The 16,045-nt window shown below is 37.6% G+C and overlaps 1 protein-coding gene and 1 long non-coding RNA gene across 18 annotated transcripts in view; one reads left to right on the top strand and one right to left on the bottom strand.

The window, feature by feature from the left end:
* LOC110989512 (uncharacterized) overlaps positions 1 to 16,045 on the top strand; it is a 221,988-nt gene that overhangs the window by 178,177 nt on the left and 27,766 nt on the right. The window lies entirely within an intron of this gene.
* LOC110989511 (uncharacterized) overlaps positions 1 to 16,045 on the bottom strand; it is a 322,817-nt gene that overhangs the window by 149,835 nt on the left and 156,937 nt on the right. The gene's annotated exons all lie outside the window — the stretch shown is intronic.

Below are 16,045 nucleotides of genomic sequence, written 5' to 3' on the forward strand. Positions count from 1 at the left end.
GTGATATCTCATGTTTGATAGGTCAAATTAAAACTGTTCAAAATTGAAACAATTTATATACTTGATCTAGGGTCCATTTTTATATCGTCAACAATGTCCACAACAAGTAAATCTTTTAAATTGTTGGTACATTGGGAATATAGTTAGGAATGGATTAAGTTAATAACTGGCAATCCTCTATTGCATCAAGTATGTTCATTGTCAACAAGAGACCTCAAGCATAATGATGTTAAACTTGTTTATATGTGCGGGCGACTAGTGAATTTTAGTAGTTGTTTATTTATCCATTAAAAAAACATGACCGCGGTTGAATAACATAACACAGGGTTAATTTTGGATGATGTCACACTGTGTGATTCACTTTTTCTGTTTGGATGGTTGGACTTTTTCACTTTTGTGAACAAAATATGACGCTTGTTAAGATAAAATTTGCCAGAAACGCTTGTGATATTCCTTCTTTGCTTACTTACTACCATTTTTTGAAAGGAAACCTTAATCATTCCGCAATGAGGTTAACAACTTTGCAGAGGCGAAAAAGCACACAGCGCTTACATCCGACTGGGCCCCAACCCACAACACACAGCTATGATTGCAACAGTGAAGGACAGGGCCCTGTTTATGGCGGGCTGCATGCGTGCATGTGCGCTGAATCAGGCTGTGGGCTCCCTTTAGTTGTCAAGTCTGATGTTTGTAAACATGTCAAATAAACATTGATGGAGAAGGGAATTAGCAACAGATTTGATCCATGAACATGATTTTCTGTGTATGTATTCAATGTCTTTATTTTGAGTTTGCGCTGCTCTCACAAGAGATGATGTAGTGAAGCCAATTTTTGAGAAATTTTATGTCCACATGGTTTTGTGGTTCATTGCCCGTGCAGACCCAACTCATGCACAGTCCTGCCACGCTTATTCTGAACAATACACGTCATCGTGACTTCATTTTTGTGTACAATTTTAAGAATCAACGGCTTCAGATATATGTTTACAAATGATCAACGCAAGGTTTGTGTATAAAGCATATGGCCCTCACCGCTATAGAGTACCGAAGTGTGACGTCACTGCAAACCAGAAAGTGCAGGTCAAATGAATGGAGTATGTGCGTGTGTTGGTTCACATGCAGGTTCTCGCAGTGTATGTGACGTATTAACTTCTGTACTCTATAGGATGTGTTGCTGGTATTACCACCAGATGACAATTTTTGCAGCAATGCAACAAGCCCAACACCTTGAACAATGGAAGCAGATATTAAGAATAGTTTTGATGAGCAACTTCACACTGTAACCGTCCAGATTGATATTTGTGATTTTTAATGAATCTCTTCAAAATAGATTTTTTAATTTTTTCAACCTGTTGCAAGAAGATGCTTGAGTGTTGCACGACGTCACCAGTACGTTTGGAGGAATACTACTGTGTTGGAGACTAACACTGTTGAAATATGACGTCATGACGACGTCATGATTTCATCATTTATTATTACATATTTATTTTAACCCATTGACTTAATACACATTTTCAAGGCACAATTTTGGTTACCTTGCGATCCTCAATCGTCATCAAGTTACAGCCGGCGAAGACCATGATGCAAAATCATTGCCTAATTTATGACGTCATTATGACATCATCACCTTATTTTATATTGGTTTATGCTGAAGTAGATGTCCCATCAGGTTCAAATCTTGCAGATATCTTGAAAAGGGAGTGCTCTAGAAGAATTTTGACCTCATGTGATGATGACATCATCAGGAGACAAGTCACGTGACATTAAAGGTGCACTGTTTAAAGCCCCATATCTCCTGAAGTAGATATCCGTACATATCCATTGATTTCAAATGTTGCAGAAAACATAGAAAGGAGGTGTTCTAGACGAAAATGTACCTGATGTGATGATTATGTCATAAGATGAGGAGTCAAATTACATTGTATTTAAAGCATGTTATTTCCTGAAGTACATGCCTGACTGGGTTGAAACCTTGGACCCAAATGGTCATAATGACAGATTTACAGCATTAGGTTTGTACAGTAGACTGATTGTTCAGCTTAAGAAAGGGGTGTGAAAAAACCCTCTATTCTGTTGGCAAACGGACAGATGACCTCTCGTTTCTTCTTCTTCCTTTTCTTCTTCTGCTCAAAAGCCCCTTTGCTTTGTATATCTTTTTGTCGCCCGACTCTAGTGCTTTTGCAACTTTGGATCTTCATCAAACTTGTACCAATGAAGAACCCTTATGCATAAATGGTCCTAGAAACATGACTTCATGATGACGTCATCAAGTGATTTTTTATTGATTTTTACATTTTTTTAGCCCATTGACTTTGTACATATTCTCAAGGCACAATTTGGGTTACTTTGCGATTCTCAATTGTCGGCAAAATCATTGCCAAATCTTTGATGTCATGATGACATCACTACCTTATTTGTATTGATTTTTGAGCTGCTATTCAGTTTGAAATATACACATGAGTCTGAATAGTAATATTTCATACAAAAAATGTTCAGTTTAAGCGTAAATCACGTGACATGAACTTAAAGCAGCAGTTTTTCGGCACACTTGTTTTGACTTTGTACACGTTTTCAAGCCACAATTTTGGTAACTTCGCGATGTTTGATTGTTGACAATATCGTTGCAGATATCTTGAAAGGGGAGTGCTTTAGAGGAATATTGACCTGATGTAATGATGGTGTCATCAATAGACAAGTCACATGACATTAAAGGGGCACTCTTTTGGGCCCTTTTCTCCTGAAGTACATGTCCGATCGGGTTAAAATCTTGTAGATATCTTGTAAAAGGAGTGCTTCAGAGGAATATTGACGTCGTGTGATGAATGATGTCATCAGGAGACAAGTCACATGACATTAAAGAGGCACTATTTACTACGCTATATCTCCTGAAGTCCATGTTCTATCTGGTTGAAACGTTGCACAAAATAGAAAGGGAAGTGATATGTAATAATGTTATTGAGCTCATGGTGATGATGTCATCGAAAGACAAGTAATGTGACATTGAAGGTGCACTGTTTAAAGCCCTTTATCTCCTGACGCACATATCCCAATGATTTCAAACGTTGCAGATAACAAGGAAAGGAAGTGTTCTAGATGAAATTGTATCTGATGTGATGATGTCATCAGATGAGGAGTCGATTACATTTTATTTAATGCATGTTATTTCCTGATGTACATGCCTGATTAGGTTGAAACCTTGGACCCAAATGGTCATGATGATGGATTTACGCCATAAGGTTAGTGCAGTAGATTGGTTGTTCAACCGAAAAGGGATGCGAAAAAGCCCTCTGTTCTGTTGGCAAAAAGACAGATGACCTCTCTTTTTTTTTTTTAGCTGATTCGGTGTACTGCCGAAGCAACTATTGCTTTTGTTAAATTATTATTCTTTTCCTTTTTCAGACTCTTTTTTTTTGTGACAGGAGACTTTGATAGTTTTATACACCTGATTGATTTCAAACTTGGCAGACTTTTAGATAATCATGTCAGTAGGTCCTGATTTATCTTTGAATTTTTATTATTTAATTTGTTCCCATAGGTTTGTACACATTTTTCTACTAAAATATCGTGTTACTTGAATTTGGTTCTTTTTAAAAAAGTCTGATTAATTTCGTACTTAGGAAACCTTATTATTTAAGGACAGGAAGACTGCTTTTGCACTGTTATCGATGTGACTGCATTTGTGTCAGGGGCAAACACCAAGGCCACAAGCTAGAAAAGGTTTCCGTCGAAGGTTGTCATAATTATGTTACCAGGTGACAAATCATGTGACATTAAAGGGGCATTATTTGAAGTGCTATATCTTGTGAAGTACATGTCCGTTCAGTTGAAACTTTGTGCGTAGCTTGAAGGGGAAAGGTTTTAGACATACAATGACATGATGTGACGATGATATCATCACATGTTAAGTCACGTGACCTTGAAGAGGCACTCTTTAAAGCACTATATCTCGCAAATGACATGTCCGATTGGGTTTAAACTTTGTGTACAGCTGGAAAGGGAAGGGTCTTAGACCCAAATTGACCTGATGTGACAGTGACATCATCGGATAGCAAGTCACTTGACATTAAAGGCACACTCTTTACAGTGCTACATCTCGTAAAGTTTTGTCTGATTGGCTTGAAATTTTGTGTATATCTTGAGAGGGGAGGGTTTGAGACCCAAATTGACCTGATGTGAGTATGACATTATTGAGTGACAAGTCATGTGACATTAAAGGGGAACTTTTTAAAGTACTATATCTCGTGAAGTAAATGTCCAATCGGGTTGAAACTTTGTGTATAGCTGGAACAGGAAACGTTTTAGACCAAGATTGACCTGATGTGGTGATAATGTCATTGGGTGACAAGTCACGTGGCATTAAAGGGGCACTAATTAAGCAATATATATTGCAAAGTACATGTCCCATTGGCTTGAAACTTTGCAGATGGCTGGAAAGGTAAGGGTTCAACATGGAAGTTCATTTCATCTGATAGCGGTAGCATTACATGACAAGCCATGTTACATTTATCGAGATGACATGGATTTTTAATATTCCACTGTACTGTATCGTTCATGTGCACTTATCAGTAAATCTTGTAAGTACTTGGTCAAGAATTCCATCACTAGTTTTCAGGTTTTAGATAAATAAAACCAGGGCCGAAGCAGCTGTGTTTGTTCACAAACACGTTTCTTTTTTGGGGGGAGGGGCTTTTTTGCAACTTTGCAAAAAAGGCATTCTTTTTTTTTTCTTTTTTTTTTCAATTTTGTGAAAAGGGCATTCCTTTCCTTCTTTTTGTTTGCTTTTATGCAACCTGTGAAAAAGGCATTTTTTTGGGGGGGGCCTTTTCACAACTTGCAAAAAAGGCATTGTTTTTGTTCTTTTTTTTTTTCTTCTTCTTCTCTAGCTGCTCCCAGTCTGAATTAGGAATGGCTAGTGTTTTTGTTTATTTCTTTCTCCTTTTTTAAATTTTCCGCTTTTTATTCTACAAGGCACTTTGGCAATTATTTTAAGTCCAATCAATTTCAAACTTGGTATAGTAATTAACCATCATCGGAAGATGTGCCCTGAAACAGTTTGTAATCATGATGTCATCAGGGGTCATGTGACCTCAATGCAAAAGTTCGTTCTTCACAGTCTAATAACTAGTAAACTAGGTGACCAATTTAACTCAAATTTGGTATGCACATAGTCAGGGACGTTTTACAGATGAAAACTGATATCTTGACCTCATGTGACCTCTACTTCCAGATTGACCGGAATTTGTATTTAAAAAAAAAATCATCATATCCTGTCACTTATAACATCTAATCAGATTGATAATTTACAGTACTTTAGAAGTCTATGGACAGATAATTGTATCACAATATTATTAAAATACTTTTGTTTTCCAGACGTCATCAATGTTTTTTTCTTTTTAGTCTAATAACTGGAAAACTGTTGGCCCGATTGAAGTCAAATTTGGTATGTGGGACGTATTATAAATGAAAATGGATATTTTGCCCTCATGTGACCTTTACTTCCTGTTTGACAGAAGTTGTATTGTAACACACAAATCACCATATCTCATGAACTATATGTTCAATTGCAGTGATAATTTGTTTTTCGTTATACATGCCCCTTTGGCAATTATTTTTAATCCAATTAATTCAAAATTTATGGTACTCATTGACAGTCATCAATAAAAAACAATTTGGGAATAGCTATGTGTTTGTTCACAAACACATTTTCTCTGTTCTTTTTTTTTCTTCTGCTCAAAAGCCCCTTTGTTTTGTGCACGTTTTTTCTACACAGGACTTTAGTGCTTTTGCAGCTTTGGATCGTCATCAAACTTGTACCAATGAGTGACCCCTATGAATAGATGGTCCTAGAACAATGACGTCATAATGACGTTGTTAAGTGATTTATTATTATTTTTCATTATTTATTTCAGCCCATTGACTTTGTACACGTTTTCGAAGCACTATTTTAGTCTCTCAGCAATCTTTACTCATCATCAAACTTACACCCAGCACAGACCCCAATACAAAATATTTGTCAAAAGTAGTGACGTCATGATGATGTCATTATGAAATTTTTTATGTAATTTAAAATCTTTATTTTTTTTCATTGCTTAGCAATCTTCAATCTGTCTTAAAATTTTACCAAGCACAGACACTCAACCACAGATTCTAAAAAAAAATGACGTCATGATGATGTAATCACGTGAATCATTTTAGAATTTTAAATCTTTAATTTTTCTTTGTATTCAGATTTTTTTCCATTTGCAACCCTTCATCTGGATCAAAGTTATACCTAGCACAGATACTCAAGAAAAAATTCTGGCAAATTAATGACGTTGGCATTACGTCGTCTTGTAACAAGTCACGTGACATTAAAATTGCACTCTTCCTAGCACGATATGTCGTGAAGTACATGTCCAACTGGGATGAAACCTTGCAGATATCTTAGAAGGGGAGCGCTTTAGACAAAAAAATTTATGTGATGATGATGATGTCATCTTGTGACAAGTCATGTGACATTAAAGGTGCACTATTTAAAATTCCATATCTCGTGAAGTACATGTCTAGTTGGGTTCAAACCTTGCTGATATAATGGAAAAGAAGTGCTTTAGGCAAATATGACCTTGTGTGATAATAACGAAATCGGGAGACAAGTCATGTGACATTCAATGTGTACTATTTAAAAACTGTATATCTAATGAAGTAGTTTAGGAAGCGAGTTTCGGACCCTCCTCACCCCTTTCTCCGGCCCTCTCCCACCTCGGAAAAAATGCAAAAAGGTTCTAATGCTAATATAAACATCTTTGTCGCATACTTTGGATCTCTAGGAGACTTGGTGGCTTGAGGAAAAAGAAAACCTCACCCTCCAAATGGAGAATGAGGTTTCAAGAAAATTTTAATAACATTTTAATTACTATATTAAAATATCAACATGAATAGAGATTACCAACCTAGAGATAGCCAAACCAGATCATAACGTCGTCCTGTGCTATTAGGCTTTAATGGAATTAAAAAATCATTTTGATCAGGCTTTATAAAGCGACACAACATACCATTGTCTCCCCCTCACCGTCACCAACATACAAAATCAGAGCTTGTACGCACAATCTAAGTGTGCCAGCGTTCATTCAAAAACATACAGCGCAAAACGTACCGTCAACTCTTACAGGTAGCACAAGACGATGACTTACCATTTACTACCACTGGTGCAAATGGTAACATCTTGCGGAAAGATCTCATTGACGTGATTATAGCCTTTACTTGTCCAGAAATGATTGCAGAGGCAGACATCCAAAACATCTGACGCTTTCAAAGTAACTACAGAAATTGGGAATTGAAACCTAGTTTCTTTGCAGATGATTTGGTACACTTTTTTGATTTTCACAAAAGTTACATCGAAAAGAAAGTATTGGGCGAATTTTGCAAGATAGGAACATACAAGTTGCAAAACCGTGCTCAAGGTTGAATTCAAAATAGAAAGGCATGAAGCGGAAACCAAAGTTGGTGTTTTTACGTTTACAAGCAGAAATACCGCGGTGTTTTCCAAATGAGAGGTCAAAAACTCGTTAGAAAAACAACGAGAAAAACAAATGGAAGAAGTCGAAACCCATACCAACGAGGCTCTGGCTGGGTGTTGATGATAAAGTTATCGTGTTTTATATCAATGTGGTGCTCTATAATCCAGTTGGAGCGAGTTATATCCCGCTACCTAAAGAATTAGCAGCTAAAACCGCGATCATCAACGTTCAAACCCCCCCCCCAAAAAAGTGCATACGCTGGGCAATGAGAGCTGCCAAGGGTTTCTGTAGTGACAACGTCAAAAATCAACTTGAAAGCAATCCAGATTATAAATTACACGACAAAAGGACTTCAATGTACACAACAACAGACGGTTTCAATTTTACAAACGTGAACTTTCCTATGCCACTTTCACAGATTTCATGCATTGAAACTCAAAACAACTTGGCGTTAAATGTTTTTGGTTACACTGGAAAAGATAACGTGTTTATACTTTACAAAACCAAATCCATCAACTTACTTTATTTTAACCGAAGTGAGAAAGCCCATTATTGTTGAGTTAAAAATTCCTCTAGGTTGATGGGCGGTGTTAACAATCACAATGGTCAGAAATATTTTTACTTTAATTGTATGTGCCACTTTCAAACACAACAAAGACTAGACAATCACAAAGAAGACTGTCGAGGAATAGATGCAGCACCTTCCAAAGTCGTACTCCCCGAAAAAGGCGATCATATCCTCAAATTTGAAAACTACAAAAACAAACCTTTTATTATCTACGCAGATTTCGAATCTGTTTGAGAATCTCTCACACCCGAAGAAGCCAATACGATTGTAACAGTGAGAAGATACGATCGACACGGATAGTGTGCATTATCTCACTCAAGTTCTTTATTATGGTGTCGCCACAAGAAAAACCCCCTAGCCCAGTCAATCTAGAGCTAACATGAGGTGTAAAGGCTATTAAGGAAACTTCTGCCAGCAAATAACATGAGGTAGATCTTGGACATCTTGTGGTGTTGTCTGTACCAGCGCTGTGGGGTGAATGACTCACTGAACAAAGAGCTGGCAATAAACTAATGTTGAACAAGCTTAGCTATCAAACGAGGGCCCTGCGCAAGGGCTATGTGTAAATGACCTGTCACATGATTAAAACCCAACATCAAAAACCATGTGGTTATTCTTACGCAGTCGTATGATGCGATGGTGATTGTATGAGTCACAAGACGCAGCCACTCGTTTCATAAAATCGCTATCGTTAGAAACGACAAAATGGAGAAAAAGTTGCATCCGTAGACAAGCTTGTGGCGATGCTTTTGACCAAATATAGATACGTCGTTCACTACCAAAATATGTCGACTTGATTTACAACTGAAGGTGGTCCACCGTGAAATGTCTTTTGTGCAAGCGCCTTGGATGAAAAGCTACATCAACAAAAACACCGAGTTGCGCAAACAAGCTGCGTCAGAAAAAAAAGACTTTTCAAAAAAGACTTTTTTAAACTGATGCACAACTCAGTATTTGGCAAAACGATGGAAAACGTGAGAGATGGAATCAACTGACACCTGCTTAGAGACATACAAGATGCCCCACGATATAAACACTTGGCTTCAAAGCCTCAATACAAATCAACCACACTGTTTCCAGGGTGAGATCTCTCGTTGTATCGCATAATAACCAAATTGAACAAACCAATTTACTGTGGCGTAAGTGTGCTAGATCTGTCTAAAACGTTATTGTATGATTTTTATTACAACACTTTGAAAGCAGACTTTGACAACGATGTTTGTCTTTCGATACCGACACTGACAGCTTACTCATTCGGATTCAAACAGACGACTTACACGGTTACCTACTCCAACAATGTGACCTATTCGACTTTTCAAACACAAAAAAGTCATTGGCAAGATGAAAGACGAATTTGGTGGAAAGTTCGTTTCTGAAGTCGTTTGCGTACACCCAAAAATGTATTCAATCTTACTCGATGATAACGTTAATCTCAAGAAAAGAGAAAGGGGGAAACAAAGTCGTGACTACAAAACAACTGCAAAACGAAGCTTATAAAACAGCTCTGTTTGACTGCAAGCAGGTTTATACAAAGCAACATTACATTAGGTCACAGAAAATATGATTTTTACAATTGTTCAAAACAAATTGAGCTTGTTGCCGTTGGATACCAAGCATTACTTATTACCCAATAGGATAGATACTTTAGCTTATGGCCATTACCAAGCAGGCAGTAACTCAGTGCCTTCTGGCACCACTTGAAGCTCTTCTTGCACAAAAGAACGCTTCGGTACTCCAAGCAAATAGTAAAACCTCGGCCCAATATTAACCTTTTTGCCATTGACCCATTTAAATAGTCTTGAGCGCTTTTCCACTTGATAAACGTCAATGCTTCACACAGGATTGGTCGCTCTTTTGACAGTGCCACCTTCCTGTTCACCGGGGTAATATAGGTACCGGACGACAGCGTCTGGAGGTAGTTCTTGCTGTTTGCTTTTGGGGACGGGAGCAGACGACTTTTGCTTTACTAGGTCTAACTTGACGGCTTCCTTGGGCTCTTTGTCGATTAACAGTTTAAAGTTTAAAAAATTACAGTTTAAAATCCGCAGAGATTTTACAATCTGCATATTACAAAAACAAGTGTGACCGTCGAGGGTAAACCAAATCAGCTGTATTCACAAGGCCTCTTCAAATACCAACATTGGAACGGAATCTCCAATTTTTTTTTGAGATTCAGACACTGAATCTGGTAGGGCGGTTACAAAAAATGTAAACTTGACCGGCGTTGACATGGGCGGCTACCTAAAAGATAAATACAGGCTATGGCTCGACTTCAGATGACAACTTGGCGCATGGCTCGGGTAGGCCACTGGGTGCAGGAGGCACCATATCGATTCAAATGGAGCGTAAAGCTGAAGCAGCCAGGCCGTTGTTTATAATTATGTATGCACAGTTGACCGTGGAAGATGGCAACTTTAAAAGTCTGGTTTACAAAAAAAAATAAGAGTTGGAATATGTATAAACAGCCACACTGTGCTTTAATTGTTAGAAAGACCGGCAGCGGAAAGACCCAATGGATATTGGACCTTTTGGAAAGTGAATATTGGTTCGTATTTGAAGCTATCGTAATCATATGTCCGACATTGTTTAAAAATAAACTGTACTTGGCCTGCTTGTGGGTGTATGTACACCGACGAGAACGTCTACTTGTGCGATCTCGATAAAGAGAAACTCGACTTGAATGAAGCACTTGATTCATACCAAAAATTGTTTGACGGCATAAACACATTGTTTATCATAGACAATTGTGCAACCGATCAGATATCAAATACAGAAAGAAATCGAGTAATAGCACTACGTGCGGCTTAAGTCGTATGGTGTTCAGCGGGAGGCACTTTAATCACAGCTGTTGGATTTTAGTTCAGAACTACAACTCAATGCTCAAAGACGTACACGAAAATATGGTTTTGATTGCGATATTTTACACAAAGGATAAAAATTCTTTTGATCAGTGTTTAGACAAAAACGACGTGGTGCCCAATGAAATTTCATCCTTTTGTAGCAACCACGTCCACTGTCACTGTCATAAACAAATAGTACAAAGGATACACAATTTAAGTCTTCGCAGTTGATGCAATATTCACAATCGGTACAGTTATTACATTCGATGCAATTATAGGAACCAATACAACAATAACAACTGTCGCAATTATTACAATTATCACAATCAATGCAATCTATACAATTGGTACAATTTTGGCAAACATCACAAGTTTGGCATTTGTTGCAAGATTTACAATATTTACATTTTTTACAATCATTACATCGATTGATATGATTAGAATTTAAACAATGTTTGGAATCGCAAGTGTCTGTCACATTAACAGATTGACTTGTGTTTTTGCAACAATTTTGTAACAATTGATGTTTTTTTTTGTTTGACATCTCTGTTTTAATATAGATGATGATAGTTTTTATATTTTGGAGGGTCAGGTTTTTCTTTTCCTTTCCTGTGACCTTAAAAATTCAGCCCTCTATCGCCTGAAGTACATATCTCATCAAGTTGAAACTTTGCAGACAGCAAGAAAAAGAAGTGTTGTAGTCGAAGATTTACCTGATGTGATGACGACATCATCAGATGAGGAGTTAAATTACACAGTACCTGCACTCTTTAAAGCATGTTATTTCCTGAAGTACATGTACATGCCTGATTGCGTTGAAACCTTGGACCCAAATGGTCATTATGAAATGATTTTTCCCTCGGGTTTGTGCAGTAGATTTGTTGTGCAAATTAACGGAATTAAAGGCCTTTGTTCTGTTGGCAAACAGACATATGACCTCTAGTTTTTCTTTTTCTTTTTTCTTCTCCTTTTTCAGACTATTTCTCGATAGGTTTTGTTCATGTCTTTTTCCATCAGTCGACATCAATAAATTTATACTTTCAGACTTGGCAGACCTTTAGACAATCATGCAAGGATGGGCCTAGAAGAGACTCATTATAATGACGTCATCACATGATTATTGAATTTTGAATATTTAATTTTTCCCCCTACTTTTTGTACATGTTTTTCAATAGCCAGACTTCCACACTGTTCTTGACCTGTATCGATGGATATTACGTCAAGATTCTTAGCCCAACAATTAGAGAGAGAATTTAAGAAAAAAATTGTCATGATGTCATCACTTCATTTATCATTGAATTTTGAATATTTAATTTTTCTCCATAGGTTTTGTATATGTTTCTCTAAAGTCAAAGACTGGTGCATTCAGACATCTGAGTGACTTTGTACTGGGAGCACATGTAGTCCATCAACCCAGGGGGCTGTCCCAAAAAAATTGTCGCGGTGATGTTATTAGGGGTCACGTGACATGAGAATAATGTTGTAATTTTCTCCATAGGTTTTGTACACATCTTTATACCATGCAACATTATCAATCTTAATGAGACAAGCCCTCAACATCGGCCGGGAATTACTAGGAGAACAAAAGATAAATCCTTTTTTTGTGGTCTTTGTTCAATTACAAATATATCCAAAAGTCCAAATATTAAATAATATTTCACAATTGTTGTCAATGTAAACGCAAATCATGTGATATGACTTTAAAGGTGCAGTTTTTCTCCATAAGGTTTGTGCATGTTTTTCTTAAGTAAATTATATGTTCCTTGACTTAAGTACTTTAAATAAAAAATTGGATTGACTTCATATGGAACAAACCTTCAGATTATCATAAGAGGATGATCGTACAACGAAATCAACAGGCTGACGTCATCACATGATTAATTTTTGAATATTTTATTTTTCCTCTCTCATTAGGTTTTGTACATGTTTTTGAAAAGGAAGACTTTGGCACCGTTATCAATCGGAGTTCATGTTAGAGGCACACACTAAGGACACGCTAGAAAAGGTTCCTGTACAAGTTCTCATAATGACTTCATCAGCCGGCAAGTCACGTGACATTAAAGGGGAACTCTTTAAACCACTATAACTTGTAGAGTACATGGCCGATTGGGTTAAAACTTTATGTATAGCTTGAAGGGGAAGGGTTTTAGACCCAGATTGATTTCATGCGATTCTGACATCATCCGCCGGCAAGTCACGAGACATTAAAGGGGAACTCTTCAAACCACTATATCTTGTGAAGTACTTGTCCGATTTGGTTGAAACTTTGTGTATGGCTGGAAAGAGAAGGGTTTTAGACCCAAATTGATCTGATGTGATTCCGACGGCATCTATTGACAAGTCACATGACATAGGTTGAAAATTAGCAGAGAGCTAAAAAGAGAAGGGTTACAGATGTTAATTGATTTCTTCTATTGGTGGTATCATTATATGGCAAGTCATGCTGCGACATACATCGATATGACATTGATTTTAAATATTCCACTGACCAATGTGTTTCCTGTATCGTCTATATGCACATGTCATTAAATTTTGTGAGTGGTTTCCAAGAATTTTGTCACTGGTTTTAGATAAATGAAACCAGGGCCAGGTCCACAAACACTCTCGTTTTAAAATTCAATTCTTGTGTTAGGATGGTTGAATTTTTTTGTAAACTACGATTGTATTGTTTTATTTGAGTTGTATGTTTTTTGGTTAAATTGAATTTGACGACGACACATTTCCAAAATAGTTTTAACCTATGGGGCGAGCAGTTGAATAGCCCAGTGAACCTTCGAAGAAACAATTGTCCAGCTTTGGAGAGGTAGTTGGAAGTGCATGATGGCATGTTTGTAGCATGTAGTATGTCTGGAATGTTTGTAAATTGTATCGATGAACTTTGGGGGGTGCCTTTTGTCCCTCACCATTAGACTGGAAAGGACCGGTGAGCTCTACGAGTGCCCACTGCCGGCTGTTTTGGGGCATTTTCCCCTGGGGCATGCACCTGGGGACCGGAACTGGAAGTCTGCTGTCTCAAGATTCCCCGGATGTTGCTTGGAGTGATGCAGATAGCAGCTTTGGAACTCCGTGTTAGGAGTCTGCACCTCTACAGTGCTGCCTAGTCCTGGTCTTGCGACTTCATCAGACTTTGGAGTCTGCTGATTCAGCTCGTGTGATTGGGGTATCGATCCATCCGACGAGCGTGAAGCTCATCGAAGTATGGCATGCTGGCCATACTTGACCGCCCATGTTCCCCTTCTTCTCCTAGCCGTTGGGTTTCTTCACCAAGACTCAAGAACAGAACACTGAACTTTCTTTTGTTGATTTTTGGCCCTGCTCGCCCCGCCATTGTATATGATACTGGTAAAATTCATCGTATTCGCCTATTATGATTTGTTTTTGTGTGTATTTATTTTATTTTTGGATTGTGAGTGTTTAAATATATTAATTCATTGATTAAGTAATGTGAAAACTGGTTTTGGCTTTATCCGTGTCCACTTTGTTTTGGTTCCTTATCTGTGGAGTGAATTTGGGAAGTTGATTTAATTCCTTAGTTTTGAGGATCGTAACACTTGTAACTGGTATCACATCCACTCACGATGACGTCATCAGTCTGAGAAGTCGAATATGTCATCTTTAAGTAAATATTACAATTTTAAAGCAATTCTGGGAAATTCTGGGAAGTACAAGGCAAACTCTCAACTGTCAGAATCACATCACGTCATGACGTGACAAGTCATGTTAGATTATCTTCTGAAGTGAACATCCAACTGTATTGGTTGAAATTGATTGTAAATTACATAACTCTTTCAGGGTATATGTGATGTCCAGAATAGTAAATTGTTCATTTTTACTCTCTCATAGTTTCTTGATGCCAGATTTATTCATCACAATTGCAAATATTTATTTTGTTGGTGAAATAGTCCTGAAACAGCTCTGTGTTTGTGCTTGTTTACAAACACTTCTATGTCGTTTTTTCCTGTTAATGATGTTCCTAAAGTGGGAACAAGTATGACAAGCATTAATCCACCAGAATTTTGCAAATATTTATCTCAATAGATTCCTTTTTTCAACAGGTGAGATTTCCATCTGTCTTGCACTACCAACTGTGTTGGATCTTTACACACAGCTACAGAAGTTAAAGAGACTGCAAGGCCTTGCTTGCAACACTTGCTGCTTCCCTCCAGCATTGCTTTTGTGGGGTATTTGTTCCATGCACCATGGTCAAACCTGACAGTGGAACCATGATGACCCTTTCGCTAACAGGTTTTGGATCCCCAGTTTGCTATACACTTCATAGACACGATGTGTATGCAGAAAACCCCAATGCAGCATCCCTGCAACAAATAAGGATGTTTGGAAGGATATCAGTTGAAGATGTTATTAGTGAATCTACAAACATATGCAGATTCACCAATATCTTTGATCTAAGAAACAGTCATTTTTCATGGAATCATTTACATGTCACACAATGTTGCGTAAAATGGTTCAATAAATTACACACTTTTTTCAACAAAGAACCCCACCTAATAATTGTAGGTTTAACTTTTGGACTGGAAGCATTTAAAAGTGATAGAAAAAATGTTTGCATAAACCAATTTCTCCTTTTTCCTGAGTAACACTTTTTTGGTTTTGGCCTTATATTACAAAATGCCCATTAGACCTACACAGATAAAGGTAAAATGGGGAAATGTATGACAAACAATGCAAAACAAAACAACCTGTCAAAATAACAAACCTCTAGCTGTTATAATACGAAAACTATCAAACTGGTTATACTTTGCCACTGAGTATAGGGTAAAGGAATGAATTAAAGCTCATTTACCTGTGTAAATTCTTGTGCCACATGATATGCATCTTAACCTGAGTTCAGGTGTCAGTCAATCATGAATGACTGTGAAACTTTATATGGCTTTGTAGGTTTTATTATCATGCCATGTTTTCCGTAACATGTATCTTCTGTCAACAGAAATGGTGATTGCTGAAGCAGAGAGTCAATCAGTCCAGAGACCCAGTTGAGAATCAACTGAGGAACAGGCAACCCACTCAATCAAGATGAGTGAAAGGGAAGATGAACCCCCCCGGCCCCACTAAAAAGTACCTTGTATAATGGCCTGTGTTCACGATGAAAAGGAATGCCAGTTGGGACAAAGCACCAGTCA

Source organism: Acanthaster planci, linkage group LG03 (assembly GCF_054643075.1).
Source record: "Acanthaster planci isolate LZ-2023a linkage group LG03, COTS_SCS, whole genome shotgun sequence".
Classification (NCBI taxonomy): domain Eukaryota; kingdom Metazoa; phylum Echinodermata; class Asteroidea; order Valvatida; family Acanthasteridae; genus Acanthaster; species Acanthaster planci.